At 42.2% G+C, this 17,399-nt stretch overlaps 1 protein-coding gene and 1 non-coding gene across 2 annotated transcripts in view; one reads left to right on the forward strand and one right to left on the reverse strand.

The window, feature by feature from the left end:
* ZBED4 (zinc finger BED-type containing 4) overlaps window positions 1-17,399 on the forward strand; it is a 38,982-nt gene that overhangs the window by 15,168 nt on the left and 6,415 nt on the right. The gene's annotated exons all lie outside the window — the stretch shown is intronic.
* Window positions 12,144-12,250, reverse strand: LOC111764071 (U6 spliceosomal RNA). Its single transcript, XR_002796772.1, has one exon. It is a non-coding gene; the product is annotated as a U6 spliceosomal RNA (small nuclear RNA).

Raw genomic sequence — 17,399 nt, forward strand, 5'->3', positions numbered from 1 at the left:
GCCATTTTTACTTGAGCATTATCCTGCAAAAATACCCAAATACACATTTATACCTCTTCTTGTCTTCCTTCCTGTCTGTCACAGAAGGTAGCTGGGATCGTTACTTTACTTCCTGTCTAGCTGTCGATGTACAGGATTTCCAGTTTTTAACTTTTTTTATTGTGAAACATCACACTCTGGAGAAGTTCACAACTCAGTGACTCATTATGGGGAAATGCACTGTAGTGACTGCCACCCGTACCCCTGGCTGCCCCCGCTCCTGCCCACGAGGTTAGTCACTGCCCTGATTCCTTTCGCTCTCGTTTATATAAATTGGGTCACACAACATGTATTCCTTTGTGTCTGGCTTCTTTGGCTCACTGTTAAATTTGTTGTATATAGTGGTACTTCCTTCATTTTCATTTCTTTTTTTTTTTTTTTTTAAGATTTATGTATCTCTCCCCCCACCCCCCGCCCTCGTTGTCTGTTCTCTGTGTCTATTTGCTGTCATCTTTGTCCGCTTCTGTTGTCAGCAGCACGGGAATCTGTGTTTCTTTTTGTTGCATCATCTTGCTGTGTCAGCTCTCCGTGTGTGCGGCGCCATTCCTGGGCAGGCTGCACTTTCTTTCGTGCTGGGCAGCTCTCCTTGCACCTGGGGCTCCCCTACACGAGGGACACCCCTGTATGGCACGGCACTCCTTGCACGCATCAGTACTGCGCGTGGGCCAGCTCCACACGGGGTTTGAACTGTGGACTCCCCATGTGGTAGACAGACGCCCTAACCACTGGGCCAAGTCCGCTTCCCCATTTTCATTTCTGTGTATTGTACTATTGCATGAGTATATCACAATACATTGCTCCATCAGTAGCCAGTTTTTGGTCATTATGAATATGGCTCTGAAAAAGAGAGGGCTCTTGCTCCACGTGGTCATACTATATATATGTTGTTCAGCTTGAGTAGATCGTACCAAACCATTTTCCATATGGTAGTATCGCTTTATTTCTCATCAGGTTATTGTTTGTATGTATTTTAGACTAGTCATTTCACAGAGGGTATGGCCATGGCTTTATAATTTGTATTTCCTAGATGAGTAATGCGGCTGAGCACCTTTCCATGTGTTTACTGGTGTTTGGATAGCCTCTTCTATGAAGTGCCTGTTCAAGATTCTTGGTCTTTTTTTCACTCTGACGCTTGCTTTTTTCCTCTCAATTTTTCTTGAAGATCAGAGTTGTTGGTTTTTTTTAAGTTTATTTTATTGTGGTACAATGTATCCATCTTACCCCCTGTGGTTAGTCTAGTTTTGCCCTAAACCAAGTTCATAAAGATAATTTCCTGTATTTTTGATGGTTTGCCTTGAGGTCGACTGTCTACCTAGAGTAGGTCTTCGGGGTGTTATAAGCGAGGGTCAAGGATCCCTCTACCCTGGCGAGGTATGATTGTCCTGAAGTCATTTACTGAAAGGCCCGTCCTTCCTCGCGCTCAGCAGCCGTGCGACTGCAGAGACAAGGTGTGCGCAGACACAGGGTCGGCTTCTGTTCTGGACTCTGCAGTCAGGCCTTGGGCTGGGGATGCTCGGGAGCTTTTTTAAGTTGGCTCCTGGATCCTTGTGACATAATTATAGAAGTTTTTCAAAGGTTCTTTGCTATCTTTTGTGCCAAGATGGTCTAGGCTTATCTTACATTCTTCCTACCGCGGTCTTGGAATAAGCCCCTTATCAAGAAGTCCTAGGCAAGACTTGAATAGACATTTGTCCAAAGAAGAAATACAAGTGGCAAAATAACACGAAGACATGCTCAACATCACTAATGATTAGGGAAATACAAATCAAAACTATAATGAGATATCATTTCATACCTATCAAAATGGCCACTATTAAAAAGACAGAACTACAAGTGTTGGAGAGGACATGGAGAGATAGGAACACTTACCCACTGTTGGTGGGAATGCAGAAGGGTACAGCCACTGTGGAGGACTGTTTGCAGTTCCTAAAGAAGTTAAATATAGATTTGCCATGTGACCCAGCAATGCCACTCTGGGTCTGTACCCAGAAGAGCTGACAGCGGAGACTTGAACAGACAGTCTGCACACTGATGTTTATAACGGCATTATTCACGATTGCCAAAAGCCAGAAACAAACCAGGTATCCATCCACTGATGAATGGACAAACTGTGGTGTATTCATGTGATGAACTATTATGCAGCTGTAAGAAGAAATGAAGTTGTGAAGCATATGACAGCATGATGAACCTGGAGGACACATTGAGCAAAGCAAGCCAGACCCAAAAGGACAAATACTGTATGGTTGCGTTACTATGAACCGAATATATTGTGTAATATATTGCATAATTTTTTAAAAAATTCTATGTATGTCAAGTACATTTGAGAAATGTATGTTTTTAGGCAACTGAATTTTTCTTTTTAGCTTTTAATTGTTTTCAATTATTAGATGTACAAAATAAAATTTCTAAAAAACAACAACTTGCGAGAGCCAGTACAGCGCAGTGGTTAACTGAGTGCCAGCTTACCATATACATGGCCCCCTTTTCTTTTAGTGGGAAGTGAGGTTTCAAAACTGTATAATAAACCATGTGATCCATATCCAGGTCTGTTTTCTGTCTGTCTACTGGATGTAGTGTGTTTACTTAGGCTTTACATCTGTCTTCTTCCACACTGAGAATCCTGGTTCTCAGAGACAGAAGATAACAGATGATCACATCATTACTCATTTGCTTTATTTCTCACTAAACACATCACAATTTCAGAATCACAGTGGCAATACGACCACTACCTGTATCACAGTGAGAAGTTAAAATATATTTTGCATAAGTTCTTTCTGTTATCCTCTTATTTTTATAGTTATACAGTATCTACATTGTAGAACACATAGCCATTACTACATACTCTCACATAAACCCTTTATTTATTTTATTATTTTATTTATCCCCCCCCCCACTGTTGTCTGCTCTCTGTGTCCATTCACTGTGTGTTCTTCTGTGTCTGCTTGCGTTCTTGTCAGCAGTACTCGGAATCTGTGTCTCTTTTTGTTGTGTCATCTTGTTACATCAGCTCTCCATGTGTCCCCACTCCTGGGCAGGCTGTGCTTTTTTCACACGGGGCGGCTCTCCTTGCGGGGCGCACTCCTTGCATGTGGGGCTCTCCTATCCGGGGACACCCCTGCGTGGCACGGCACTCCTTGCGCATGGCAGCACTGCACATGGGCCAACTCATCACATGGGTCAGGAGGTCCTGGGTTTGAACCCTGGGCCCTCCATATGGTAGGTGGCTGCTTTGTCCATTGAGCCACGTCCACTTCCCTGCAAGTAAATATTTATTAAATGCCCCAACCAGTCCTAATGTCAGTGCTTCTGGCTGAGTCTTCTTCTCTAGTGTGTCTGCTGATTTTGGCATATTGATGATAGTTGGCTGGCTTTACACTTGCAGGTCAGTTTGGCTGGGTATAAAATCTTTGGTTCACATATTCTTTCCTTGAGTGTCTTAAATATGTTATTCTATAATATTGTTTTTTAGCATAAAGCATTTGCTGTCAAAATCACAACAATTTTATTTTCTAAGTCCAGAAATTTTATTTGAATATATGTCATTGCTCTTTGTTCAGGGTGAATTTTCTCCTTTATGTGGTATGCCCTTTCAGTATGTAGTTTTGAAACTTTTTATCTCCAGAAAGTTTGTTATATGTATTAAAGATTTTAGTATTCTATTATTTTGCTTTGGTTGCCCCTCTTTTGGGGGAGGGGAACTTACGTATGTTGAATCTTTACCTTCTAATTTTGTCACTTTCTCCCAAATCTTTATTTCTTCATTTTTTATTTAAAAGAACATCTTTTTCTTCTTCTGTTTATGTTAAGCCATCATCTGTGGGGTTTATTTGCCCATGTTCCTTCTAATTTACTCTTCATTCTGAAATGATATTTTATTTTTGGTGTTTCCCTGGGAAATATCACCTTATTTGAGAGTTTTTCTAATCCTGATTTATGTTGTTCTTTTATATCTTGTACCATTTTTAACATGTTTTATCTTGTTTTTTGGAGTAATAAGTTACAGTTTTCACTTCATTTGAAGGTATGTTTTTACTGGCATGCTTTCATTATAAAAATGCTTTTCTCCTTTGTATGTAATTTTTTCTCTTATGATATCCATTTGTGGGGTTTTACCTTAATCCCTTTCTCTTGCTTCTTGTATTAGTTTTCTAGTGCCAGTGTAACAAATTTCCACAAATTGAGTTGCTTAAAACAACACAGATTTTATTGACTTTCAGTTCTGGAGGGCAGAAATCTAAAATACATCTGCGGTTAAAAGCAGGGTGCTGGCAGGCCGGTGTCCTTTGCGCAGAGTCCCTGGGGCGCGTCTTCTTCCTCGCCCTCTCTCCTTCCTGGAGGCTGCCCACGTTGCTGGCATGTGGCCCCTTTCCCGGCTGCAGAGCCAGGAGCACCGGCTCTCGGGCCCTTCCTCTGTAGCCACACCAGAGTTTCTTCTGCCACGCTTTTCCACTATTAAGGACTGTTGTGGTTACACTCGGATGTAATTTCTTCAGATAGTCCTTTTTCCCTTTCTCTTTCTTTTCTCCTGGGATTCCCGTCTTGTTGACAAACTTGACGGTGTCCCTCAGGCCTCTTTATCTTCATCCTGTTTTGCTCTGTTCCTCAAGGTGGATAAGCTCAGTTGCTCTGTCTTCACTTTAACTGATTCTTTCTTCTGCCAGCTTAAATCTGCTATTGAGCTCCTAGAGTGAGTTTTTCATTTCAGTTATTGTACTTTACAACTCTATAATTTCTATTTGGTTATCTTCATCATTTCTTTTATTGATAACCTTCATTAGGTGAGACATCTTTGTCATACTTTTCTTTAGTTCTTTATATGTGGTTTGCTTTAGTTCTTTGAATATATTCATAATGGGTAAAGTGGGAAAATATATCCAGGTAATTGCTGGATGCAATACTTTGATTATATACCCTCAAGCCTAATGAAAAAAATTGTAAACTAATACTGAACCCTAGTTTGCAAGCTAGTTTTTTCTTGGTAGTATGGGTTAGCAATTCTGAAACTATTTCCATGTATTATATGACTGAGCAAATAAGTAAATCTGTAAAGGACAATGGGACCCAGACTTTTCACTATAGGAGAAAGAAGTTAGAACTATGGGAGAGCCAGAACAGTCCTGTCGTGTTGGGCTGGAATTGGATTATTGTTGTGAACACATGGATTTTACTTGCACACAAGCACATACGGGTATACACGTATAGATACAGATGTGTGTCTCTGTATATTTTAATGAACTGTAATTACTGTTTAGAGTCATAAAGGTGAATAGACAAAACGGAGCCAACAAACATCCTACCCTAGCCTCTACAGAAAAATGCAAGGTAAGAAGAATATTTTTAGCAGGATTTCAAATAAGCAAGAGATCAGTCGTGATCCAGCTGTTCAGGTGGCTATCAAAAAGGTGGAGAATGGCCATCAGGCAGCAGTGACTGCAGAACTATGAAAATTTTTAACTGGTGTTAAAATAGTTCCCAGAATGAAGTCGGCATACTGGTGCATAGATTTAATTCATATTTGGAAAGCAGCAGAGCGAAGGTCCGGGGGAGTGATACAAAGTCATCTTCCAGGTCATGTTTTTTTGTTTTTGTTGTTGTTTTTTAAGATTGATTTATTTATCTCTCACCGCCCCCCCCACCCCCCATTGTTTGCTGTGTCCATTCGCTGCATGTTCTTCTGGGTCTGCTTGTATTCTCATTAGGGGTCTCCGGGAACCGATCCTGGGACCTTCCAGAGTGGAAGAGAGGCGACCATTCTCTTGTGCCACCTCAGCTCCCTGTTCTACTACGTCTCTTATTGTCTCTCCTCTGTGTCTCTTGTTGCGTCTTCTTGCTGTGCCAGCTCTCTGTGTCGGCCAGCACTCCTACATGGGGCGGCATCCCCGCGCAGGCCAGCACTCCCACATGGGCTGACACTGCATAGACTAGTTTGCCTTCACCAGGAGGCCCTGGGCATCGAACCCTGGACCTCCTATATGGTAGATGGGAGCCCAATTGGTTGAGCCACATCTCTTTACCCCAAGTCATGTTTTTCTGTTGTTGTTGTTTTGTTTTTTTTGTTCTTTTATTTTATTTTTTTAAAATTTTATTTTATTTTACACAAATATACTGGAGAATCATGCAATGGTACCAGCATTGGATGCAATCCTGGGCCACAAGTGTGCACACTCCTTTGCAACTGGTCCTGTGATAGCAGAATCTTTCATTTCTCCTTTATTGTTTACTATGACCCCTGCGTTATCTTCAAAATAAAGGAACACACCATCTTTTCTCCGATACAATTTTCGTTGTCAAATGACCACAGCTGGGTGGACCTTCTTTCTGAGTTCTGGTTTGCCCTTCTTGACTATGGCCATCACCGTGTCACCCACACCAGCTGCAGGAAGTCTATTCAGCCGTCCCTTGATCCCCTTGACAGAGATAATATACAGATTTTTGGCGCCTGTGTTGTCAGCACAGTTGATCACGGCTCCTACCGGGAGACCCAGGGAAATCCAGAATTTTGCACTGGAGGACCCACCACGTCCTCGCTTCAACATCTTGAACGCAGGAAAAGGACAGAAAGGCCCCCAGGTCATGCTTTTAAGTAGTTCTTTTACATGACAGTGCAACTGCAAATTCAGTAATACGTACTCTTTTTTATATAGAGACCATAAGCAAATACTGAGAAATCTGAGGCCCACAATTACTGTCACCAAATGAGAGATGTAGTAATTATTATTAAAGAAAAGGGGAAAAGCCAATTTAGTTATGCCAAGCTGTTGCCCAAGGCATGAGCGGTGGTGGGTGGGGGTCTTGGGCCTCACGACCTTGAAGGGCGTCAAGGAGTAGGGGGAGCGTGGGGCATTTACCGAAGGGCTTTGCTATTTTCCTTTTATTTGTTGTGTTGGTTTTTTTTTACCTTTTTAAGAAGCATTCCAACATTTTTCCTCCAACTTTATCATATTCTGACAGTAGTTGAATTTGCAGTATTTAGCATTTTAATATCAAGAAGTAGTGAGTGTGGGAAGCAGCTGGGGCTCCATCAGGTGGGCTCCCGTCTACCATGTGGGAGGCCCGGGGTTCGCGTCCCGGGGCATCCTTGTGAGGGCAGGCTCACCCCCACCTGCAGGGAGCTGATGGCCCATTCCCACGAGAGCTGGTGCAGCAAGATGACACAACAAAGGAAGACAAGCAGACACAGAAGAACATGCAGCAAATGGACAAAGAGAGCAGACAGCAAGCAAGCCACAAGGGGGGAGGCGGTAATAAATGAATAATCTTAAAGGAAAAACAAGTAGTGAAATTGTGTCTTCTGTTGACATCCCCCTGGAATTGTCCAGTAGAAGCAATCTCCGCTGCAGTGAAGCACTGGGGGTGGGGTCACAGCTCCTGGGGTGAGATCTCTGCGCACAGACTGAAAGTAGAAATCGACTGAAGGGACAGTGGTATAGGGGAGAAAAAAATTAATGAAAACAAACCCGAAAATCTTGGCAACTCACTTGACCTAAACAAAGTTGGCCCAACTTAAGCTGTACGTTAGTCTGTGCAGATAACAGGTGGTTTTTGTTTTGTTTTGTTAAAAGCAGTCCTGAAGTGGTATTTCATGTTTTTGTTTTTAATTTGTTTTTGGTTATGGTACAATACACGTAATATAAAAGTCATTTTAATGTCCATTAAGTGGACCATTTTTTGACATCCAATACATTGGCAAGACTGTAATTTTTTTTTTTTTTAAGATTTATTTATTTATTTAATTACCCCCCTCCCCTAGTTGTCTGTTCTTGATGTCTGTTTGCTGCGTCTTGTTTCTTTGTCCGCTTCTGTTGTAGTCAGCGGCATGGGAAGTGTGTGCGGCGCCATTCCTGGGCAGGCTGCACTTTCTTTTCACACTGGGCGGCTCTCCTCATGGGCGCACTCCTTGCGCGAGGGGCTCCCCTACGCGGGGGACACCGCTGCGTGGCACAACACTCCTTGCACGCATCAGCACTGCACATGGGCCAGCTCCACACGGGTCAAGGAGGCCCGGGGTTTGAACCGCGGACCTCCCATGTGGTAGACGGACGCCCTAACCACTGGGCCAAAGTCCGTTTCCCAAGACTGTAATTTCCACCACTATTTCCAGGCTGTTTTCATCACCCCAAACTCCTCATTTAGCAACAGCTCCCACTCCCCTCCCCACCCTTGGTACCCTCCACCCTGCTCTCTGTCTCTATGAGCTTGCTTATTCCAGGGATTTTGCATAAAAGAATTTATAGACTATTTGTCCTTATTTCTGGCTTGTTTCACTCGACATCATGCCTTGAAGCATGTTCTAGCATTTCTCTTCTTTTTATGGCTGAGCAACATTCTGCTGGCTGGGTGTTCCGCATTTGTTATCTGCTTATCTGTTGATGATGCTGGGCTGCCTCCACGCAGGTGTAGTTGAGACGTACTTGCTGCACACCAGAGGGGGGAAGTAATTTTGGTGAGAGTACTCGAGTTTCTGCAGACGCCTTGTGATTGGCTTGTTCGTGTGTTCACTACTTAAATGCAGGGCAGTGGCCTCCTGGGTGCCTTGCTGACGGACGCTGACGGCCACACACGCTGCCCATCTGCAACTGGAGCACGTCGATGGGGTCCCTGTGCCCCCTCCAGTTGTGCCAGTGTGCCTCTTTTGTTCAGTGGTTGCCCTTCCAACCTGAATCTACTTTTTCTCATTGACAAGCCCTTTCCTCCCACAGTGCACATTCACCAGCTTGCTCAGAGGAGCGTGTTGTTGAATGTGTAACTGGGTGGCTGGCCCGTCCTGCCTGGCCTCTTTCAGGTTGACGTGGTTGTTCTCCGTCTCACTCCCTCCTTGGGCTTCTTGGTGGTGGAGGGAGGGCAGCGTGGAGCGTGGGGAGTCGTGCTCTCAGCCCACTGCCTCTTGGGCGCTTTCTTAGTTCACTTCATTGAAAGGGCCTAGAAGCACCCCAGCAACCATGAGTGTATCCAGCATCTCGTTCTTTATCCACTTATTTATTGTTTTTATTACTCTTGGGATCTTTTTTGCATCCCTGAATTTTCAAATGGGGTTATATAATTTCTTCCTGAAGAACACCCTTTTGCATTTCCTTTACTATAGATCACTTGATGATGCATTCTGTGTTTTGGTTTGTCTGAAAATGTTTCTATCTTGTATTTATTCCTGAAGGAATATTTTTAATTGAATTCAGTATTAAATTCTGCTTCAGCATTTATTTATTTACTTTTAGCATTTTGAAGTTACTGCATTGTCTCCTGGCTTCCATTGTTCTGTTGAAAAGTCAGCAGTATTTCTAATGGTATATCCTTTAAAATAATTCATATGAAAATATCCCAGTATTCACAAAAGTAGAGCGAGTAGCAAAGTGAACCCATGCACTCATCACTGACTTTCACCAGTTACCATCTAATGCCATTCTTGTGTCATCTTTATCTTCCACTCAATTATTTTGAAACAAATACTAGAAATCATATTTTATCTGTGGGTTTTTCAGTAAGTATATATAAGAGGCAGGAGTCTTTTAAAAATTATATCCATGGTACCTTTATCACACCTTAAAAAACTAACAGTAATTAGTTAATGTTACCAAATACCCAGTGTTCAAATTTCTCACTTTCTCTAAAGAAATGTTCTTACATAGTTGGCTAATTGAAATCATGATTCAACTACATTGGAATTGGTTGAAAAGTCTTTCTATTATCTAACCTCTTTCTATTTTCTAGTGACCTAATTCTAGTTATTAACTTGGAGTTTACACAATATATTTAGTTCACAATAGCACAATCATACAGTATTTATCCCTTTGTGTCAGTCTTGCTTCACTCAACATAATGTCATATGCTTTTTGATGTCATTTCTTCTTAATACATTATGTTCCATTGTACTTGTACACCACAATTTGTTTACCCATTCATCTGTTGTTTCCTGGGTTGTTTCCATTTTTTGAGTTGTGAATAAAGCCACTGTGAACATCAGTGTGCAGGTGTCTGTTCGTGTCACTGCTCTCAGTTCTTCTAGTAAATACCTAGGAGTGGTATGGCTGGGTCACATGGCAAGTCTATATTCAACTTCTTTAGGAAGTGCGGGACAGTCCTCCTCAGTGGCTGCACCCTTCTGCATTCCCACCAACAGTGAATAAGTGTTCCTATCTCTCCACAGCCTTCTCAACACTTGTAGCTCTCTGTCTTTTTAATAGTGGCCATTTTGATAGGTGTGAAATGATATCTCGTTGTAGCTTTGATTTGCATTTCCCTGATCACTACTGATGTTGAACATTTTTTCATGTGTTTTTTTTTTTTTTTTGCCATTTGTATTTCTTCTTTGGCAAATGTTCTGTTCAAGTCTTTTGCCTATTTTTTAATTAGGTTGTTTGTCTTTTTATTCTCGAATTGTGGCATATCCTTGTATTGTGGCTATTAACCTCTTTTCAGATATGTTATTTCCAATTATTTTCTCCCATTGAGTCGGCTGCCTTGTCACCCTTTTGATAAAGTCCTTTGAGGTGCAAAATTTTAATTTTCAGGAGGTCCCATTTATCTATTTTTTTCTTTTGTTGCTTGTGCTTTGGGTGTAGGATCCAAGAAACTACAACTTACCACAAGGTTTTTAAGATGCTCCTCTATGTTTTCTCTCTCATTTTTTTTAAAGATTTATTTTTATTTATTTACTTCTTCCCCTCCATCCCCATAGTTTATGCTTGCTGTCTGTTCTGTGTCTGTTCATTGTGTGCTCATCCTTTCTTTTTCCAAACAGACTCCTGTACATTTTATTTTTTTCCAAATTCTACTCAATTTATTCATTTTTTTAAAAGATATTACATTAAAAAAAAAAATGAGGTCCCCATTCACCCCTACCGCCCTCACCCCACCACTCCCCCCACGGTGACACTCTTCCCCATCATCATGTCACATCCATTGCATCTGGTGAGTACATCTCCGGGCATCACTGCACCCCATGTCCCGTGTTCCACACCATAGCCCACACTTTCCCACATTCCATCCAGTGGACCATGGGAGGACATACAACATCTGGCAATTGTCCCTGGGGCACCACCCAGGACAACTCCAAGTCCCGAGAATGCCTCCACATCTCTTCTCTTCCTCCCATTCCCCGCACCCAGCAGCCACCATGGCCACTTTTTCCACACCAATGCCACATTTTCTCGATTATTAACCACAATAGTTCATGAATAGAATATCATTAAGTTCACTCTGATCCTTACTGTATTCCTTCTTCCTGTGGACCTTGGCTTGGTTGAGTCCATTCCACATCTATGTCAAGAGGGGATTTAGATTCCACATGGATATTGGATGCAATCCTCCTGCTTTCAGTTGTAGGCACTCTAGGCTCCACGGTGTGGTGGTTGACATTCTTCAACTCCATGTTAGCTGAGTGGAGTAAGTCCGATGAATCAGAGTGTAGGAGCTGAAGTCTGTTGAGGCTCAGGGCCTGGCTATCATATTGTCAGTCCAGAGATTCAAATCCCCTATATATATCTTAAGCCCCAGCACCAACTATAATTCCAGTAAAATAGCATGAAAGTCTTGTGAAAAGAGATCCCATCTGAGTCCAGCTCCATCACTCAGAAACACCAGCACCAAAGAAGGGCCAACTGGCATGGCAGTGAACCCCATCTGTCATGACCATAGAACCTGTGGGTCTCTTTAGCCCTCAAAAGGACCAATATCTGGGGTTGTATCTACTTTATCTGTCTCTGAGACTCTGCTCAGGTGTGCATAAGGGCAATCCTTCTGACAACCTCCAGACTCTTTTTTTAGAAACTTGTAGCCATATAAACTCATTTGTCTTTTCCATTTCCCCCTTACTTTTGGTCAAACAGCATTTTTAACTCCTGTTATTATATGTAGACAGGGATATTCTGCTGGTCCGCCTTGAACCTTTAATTTAAGGTCATTTTCTACTTACGTCATCAGCTGGTACTTGATAGTGATCCCTCGGTGCCAGGGAGGCTCATCCCCGGGTGTCATGTCCCACGCTGGGGGGAAGGCATTGCATTTACATCCTGAGTTTGGCTTCAAGACTGGCCACATTTGAGTAACATGGAGGCTGTCAGGAGGGAACACTTAGGCACAGTGCTGCTCTAGGCCTTGTTCTTATTTCAAAAAATATGGAATGCTTCACAAATTTGCGTGTCATCCTTGTGCAGGGGCCATGCTAATCTTCTCTGTATCGTTCCAATTTTAGTCTATATGCTGCCGAAGCGAGCACTGTGCTCATCCTTTTGGGAGGCACCAGGAACTGAACCTGGGATGTGTCATGTGGGAGGGAGGCACCCGATAACTTGAGCCACCTCAGTTCCGCTTGTTGCATGTCTCATTGTGTTTCCTTGTGCCTTCATTGCATCAGCTTGCCTTGCCAGCCTGTTGCATTGTTTCACTGTCTTGTTTGTCTTTAAGAGACACCCAGAACCAAACTCGGTACCTCCCATGAAATGGGTGGGCACCCAATTGCTTGAACCACATCCACTTCCCTATATTTTTTTCTAGTAGTTTTATAGTCCTGGCTTTTGTTTAGGTCTTTGGCCCATTTTGAGTTAATTCTTGTATAGGGAGTGAGGTGGGGGTCATGTTTCCTTCTTTCGGTTATAGATACCCAGTTGTCCCAGCACTATTTGTTGAAGACACTATTGTCCCATTAACATGGACTTGGTAGGTTTGTATAAAACCAGTTGACTTACAGGTGAGGGTTTATTTCTGGTCTCTCTATTCTCCTGATCAATATGTCTGTCTTTATGTGAATACCATGCTCTTTTGACCATTGTAGCTTGTAATATGTTTCAAGGTCAGGCAGTGAAATTCCTCCCACATTACTTTTCTTTTTTAGAATGCTTTTGGCAGTTTGGGTGTCCTTTCCCTTCCAAATGAATTTGGTAATTGCCTTTTCTATTTCTATAAAGTAGGTTGTTGGAATTTTGATTGGTATTGGATTGAATCCATAATTCAGTTTGGGTAGGATTGACGTTTCACAATATTTAGTCTTCTGATCCATGAATACAGAATCTTTCTATTTGTTTAGGTCCTCATTGATTTCTTTTAGCATTGTTTTGTAGTTTCCTGTATATAGGTCCTGTACTTCTTTGGTTAAATTGATGTTGCTGTTGTAAATGGAACTTTTCTCCTGACTTTTCCCTCTGATTGTTCAACACTAGCGTACAGAAATAGTAAATTGAGATTTTCGTGTGCTGATCTTGTGTCCTGCCACTTTGCTGAGCTCATTTATTAGCTGACGTGGCTTTATTGAAGACAGTTCAGAATTTTCTAAACGTAGGATCATGTCATCTGCAAATAGTTTTGCTACCTCTTTTCCTATTTGGATGCCTCTTATTTATTTTTTGTTTCTTGTCTAATTGCCCTAGCTAGAACTTCTAGTACAATATTGAATAACAATGGTGATGTGGGCAACCTTGTCTTGTTCCCAATCTTAGAGGGAAACTTTCAGCCTTTCCCCATTGAATACAATGTTGGCTCTGGGTTTTTCATATATGCCCTGTATTAGTCAGCCAGAGGGGTGCTGATGCAAAAAAACAGAAATTGGTTTTTATAAAGGGTATTTATTTGGGGTAGGAGCTTACAGATACCAGGCCATAAAGCATAAGTTACTTCCCTCACCAAAGTCTATCTGGAGCAAGATGGCTGCCGACGTCCGCCAGGGTTCAGGCTTCCTGGGCTCCTGCATTCCTGGGGCTTTCTTCTCTCTGGGTTCAAGTTTCCTTTCTTCCTGGGACTGACTTCTCTTTCCTCTGTGTGCTGACTTCCCTGGGGCTCCAGCTTAAGTCTTAAGCATCAAACTCCAGCATCAAAACTCCAACATCAGAAACCCTCAGCTCTGTCCCTTGCCATGCCTTTTGTCTGTGGGGACTCACACCCTAACGACATGGCCCAATCAAAGCCCTAATCGTAACTCAATCAGGTCCAGGTACAGACCAGATTACAAACATAATCCACTATCTATTTTTGGAATTCATAACCATATCAAACTGCTACAGCCCTTTATCATACTGAGGTAAGTTTCCTTCTATTCCTGTCTTTCAAAGTTTTTATCAAGAAAGGATGCTGGATTTTGTCGAATGCCTTTTCTGCATCGACTGAGATGATCAATATGTGTTTTTTCCCTTCAATTTGTTAATATGGTATATTACGTTAATTGGTTTTCTTATGTTGAACCAGCCTTGCATACCAAGAGTAAATCCCACTTGGTCATGATGTATAAGTCTTTGATATGCTGTTGGATTTGATTTGCAAGTATTTTGTTGAGAGTTTTTGCATCTGTTTTCATTAGAGAGATTGGTATGTAATTTTCTTTTATTGTAGTGTCTTTATCTGGCTTTGGTATTAGGGTGTTATTGGCTTCATAAAATGAATTGGGTAATTTTCCCTCCTCTTCAATTTTTTGGAAGAGTTTAAACAGGATTAGTGTCAGTTCTTCTCAAAATGCTTGGTAGAATTCACCTGTGAAGCCATTTGGTCCTGGACTTTTCTTTGTTGGGAGAGTTTTAATGACTGATTCAGTCTCTTTAAGTGTGATTAGTTTGTTAAGTTCTTGTATTTCTTGTAGTGTCAGTGTAGATTGTGCATTTCTAGGAATTTTTCCATTTAATCTAGGTTGTCTAGTTTGTTGGCATAACATTTTCATAATATCCTCTTATGATTCTTTTTATTTCTGTTGGGTCAGTTGTGACTTTATCTCTTACATTTCTGATTTTATTTATTTGCATCTTCTTTTCTTCTTTTTAGTCTAGTTTAGAGGTTTTTCAATTTTATTGATCTTTTCAAAGAACCAGCTCTTGGTTTTGTTGATTTTCTCTATAGTGTGTTGTTTTGTTTTATTTTTCTCAGTTTCATTTATTTCAGCTCTAATCTTTGTATTTCTTTCCTTCTGGTTGCTTTGGAAATAGTTTGCGCTTCTGTTTCTAGTTTCTCCAGTTCTGCTAGAGCTTTGATTTTAACTCTTTCTTCTTCTTTAATGTAGGTTTTTAGTGCTGTCAGTTTCCCTCGCAGCACTGCCTTTGCTGTATCCTGTAACTTCTGATAAGTTGTGTTGTCATTTTCATTTGTCTCAATATATTTACTGATTTCCCTTGCAATTTCTCCTTTGACCCACTGATTATTTAGGAGTGTGATGTCCAGCCTCCACACGTGCGAATTTTCCCCTTTCCCATGTATTACTGATTTCCAGTTTCATTCCATTACGATCTGAGAAGGTACTTTGTAGAATTTGTCTTTTTATATTTATTGAGACCTTCCTTGTGACCTAACATGTGGTCTCTCCTGGAGAAAGGTCCATGAGCCCTGGAGAAGAATGTATAATCCATTGAGTTTTGGTTCAACGTTCGGTATATGTCTGTTAGGTTTAGCTTGTTTAACATATTGCTCATGTTCTCTGGTTCCTTGTTGCTCTTCTGTGCAGTTGTTCTACCTAATGGTGTGAGTGGGGTGTCGAAGTCTCCAGCTGTTATTGTAGAGATGTCTGCTTCTCAGTTCAGTTTTGCCAGAGTTTGCTTCATGTATTTTGGGGCACCTGTTCTATGCATAGATATTTATGATTGTTATTTCTTCCTGGTGGATTGTCCCTTTATTAACATATAATGGCCTTCTTATCTCTTAAAACATTTTTGCATTTAAAATCTATTTTGTCGCGTATTAGTGTAGCTATCCCTGCTCTTTTCTGGTTACTGTTCTCGTGGAATATTTTTTACCAACCTTTCACTTTCAGCTGGTTTGTATACGTGAGTCTAAGGTAAGTTTCTTGTAGGCAGCATATGGATGGCTCATTTTTTTATCCAGTCTTTCAGCCTTTTCATCTAATTGGTGAGTTTAATCCATTCACAGTTGGTCATATTAACGTAAATGCATTATTTACTTCCACCATTGTGTTCTTTGGCTTTCATAGGTCATATCTTATTTTCATCTGTTTTTACTCTTTTCGTTATCCTGTCTGCTAGTCTTATCTTCTGTACTGTCCTCCAGGCCTTTCTGTCCTGTGTTGCTCACTTTCATATTTCCTGCCCCCTTTGTAGCCACAGGATGAGAATTCAAGTGTCTTTATTTTTTATTTATTTATTTTAAAGATTTATTTATTTCTCTCCCGTCCCCACCCCCCCATCGTCTGCTCTCTGTGTCCATTCACTGTGTGTTCTTCTGTTCCACTTGCATTCTTGTCATGCAGCACAGGGAAACTGTGTCGCCTTTTTTTTTTGCTGTGTCATCTCTCCATATGTGCAGAGCCACTCCTGAGCAGGCTGCGTTTTTTTCGCACAGGGCGGCTCATTTTATGGGGCGCACTCCTTGCACATGGGGCACCCCTGCATGGCATGGCACTCCTTGCGTGCATCAGCACTGCGCATGGGCCAGCTCACCACATGGGTCAGGAGGCCCTGGATTTGAACCCTGGACCCTCCAAGTGGTAGGCGGACGCTCTATCCGTTGAGCCAAATTCACTTCCCTCAAGTGTCTTTAGCGTGGGAGCAGATCCAGGCAGCAGAGCTGCTTTTTCTTCTTTTTCTTTTTTTCTTCCTCTTTAGCCACTTTTCTTAACTCAGTCTTGCTGTTGGGATTCTTTGCCTGTGCCACTCTCTTCTGGGTGGTGTCCAGCCTTGCCCTGGTGTCATAAACCCTAGATTTTTCCCAGGCCATTCCCAGCCTGTCCTGTCGCTGTTTTTCTGGGAGCGAATAGTCCTCTGTCTTCCCAGAAGTCCCCTAAAATTTCATTTCTCAATTGTTGGTTAACAGAAATACAGCTGCTTTTTGTAAATTCATCTTGTATCCTTTAACTTTTCCTAAAAAGTTGTTTTCTAGTTCTTTTATAGATTTCTAATGGTTATTTTACCTACATAGACCAGTTGGATTAGGCATGAAGACAGCTTCTCATCTTCATTCCCAATTGGTATGCCTTTTCCCTCGTTTGGCCTCGCTGCACTGGATCAGACCAACAGTGCCCACGGGGAGCAGTGCGCGCTCGCGGGGAGCAGTGCGCGCTCGCGGGGAGCAGTGCGCGCTCGCGGGGAGCAGTGCGCGCTGGCCGTCTGGCTCCTGACCTTGGGGGAGCCTTGGGTCTCGTCGCCCAGCACTTGGCGTAGGCGCGCCCTTCTCGTTGGCGTTCGCTAGAATTCTCGTGTACGTGGGTGTGGACTCGTCCTGCGCGGCCCCTTGCCTACGTCCTCCCACTGTCCTTGTGCCTGGGGACCCCCCTCCCAGACGCTGGGGCACCTCTCAGCGCTGTCCCTGTTGGCCGTGGCCTTGGACCTTCGTGTACATTGCTTGGTTTGATTCATTAGCCCGTATTTTATTTATCTTTTAATCTGTTTTTTAGAGAGTGTCCGGGATTGGACCCAGGACCTTGTATATGGGAAGCAGATGCT

This window comes from Dasypus novemcinctus, chromosome 12, assembly GCF_030445035.2.
Source record: "Dasypus novemcinctus isolate mDasNov1 chromosome 12, mDasNov1.1.hap2, whole genome shotgun sequence".
NCBI lineage: Eukaryota > Metazoa > Chordata > Mammalia > Cingulata > Dasypodidae > Dasypus > Dasypus novemcinctus.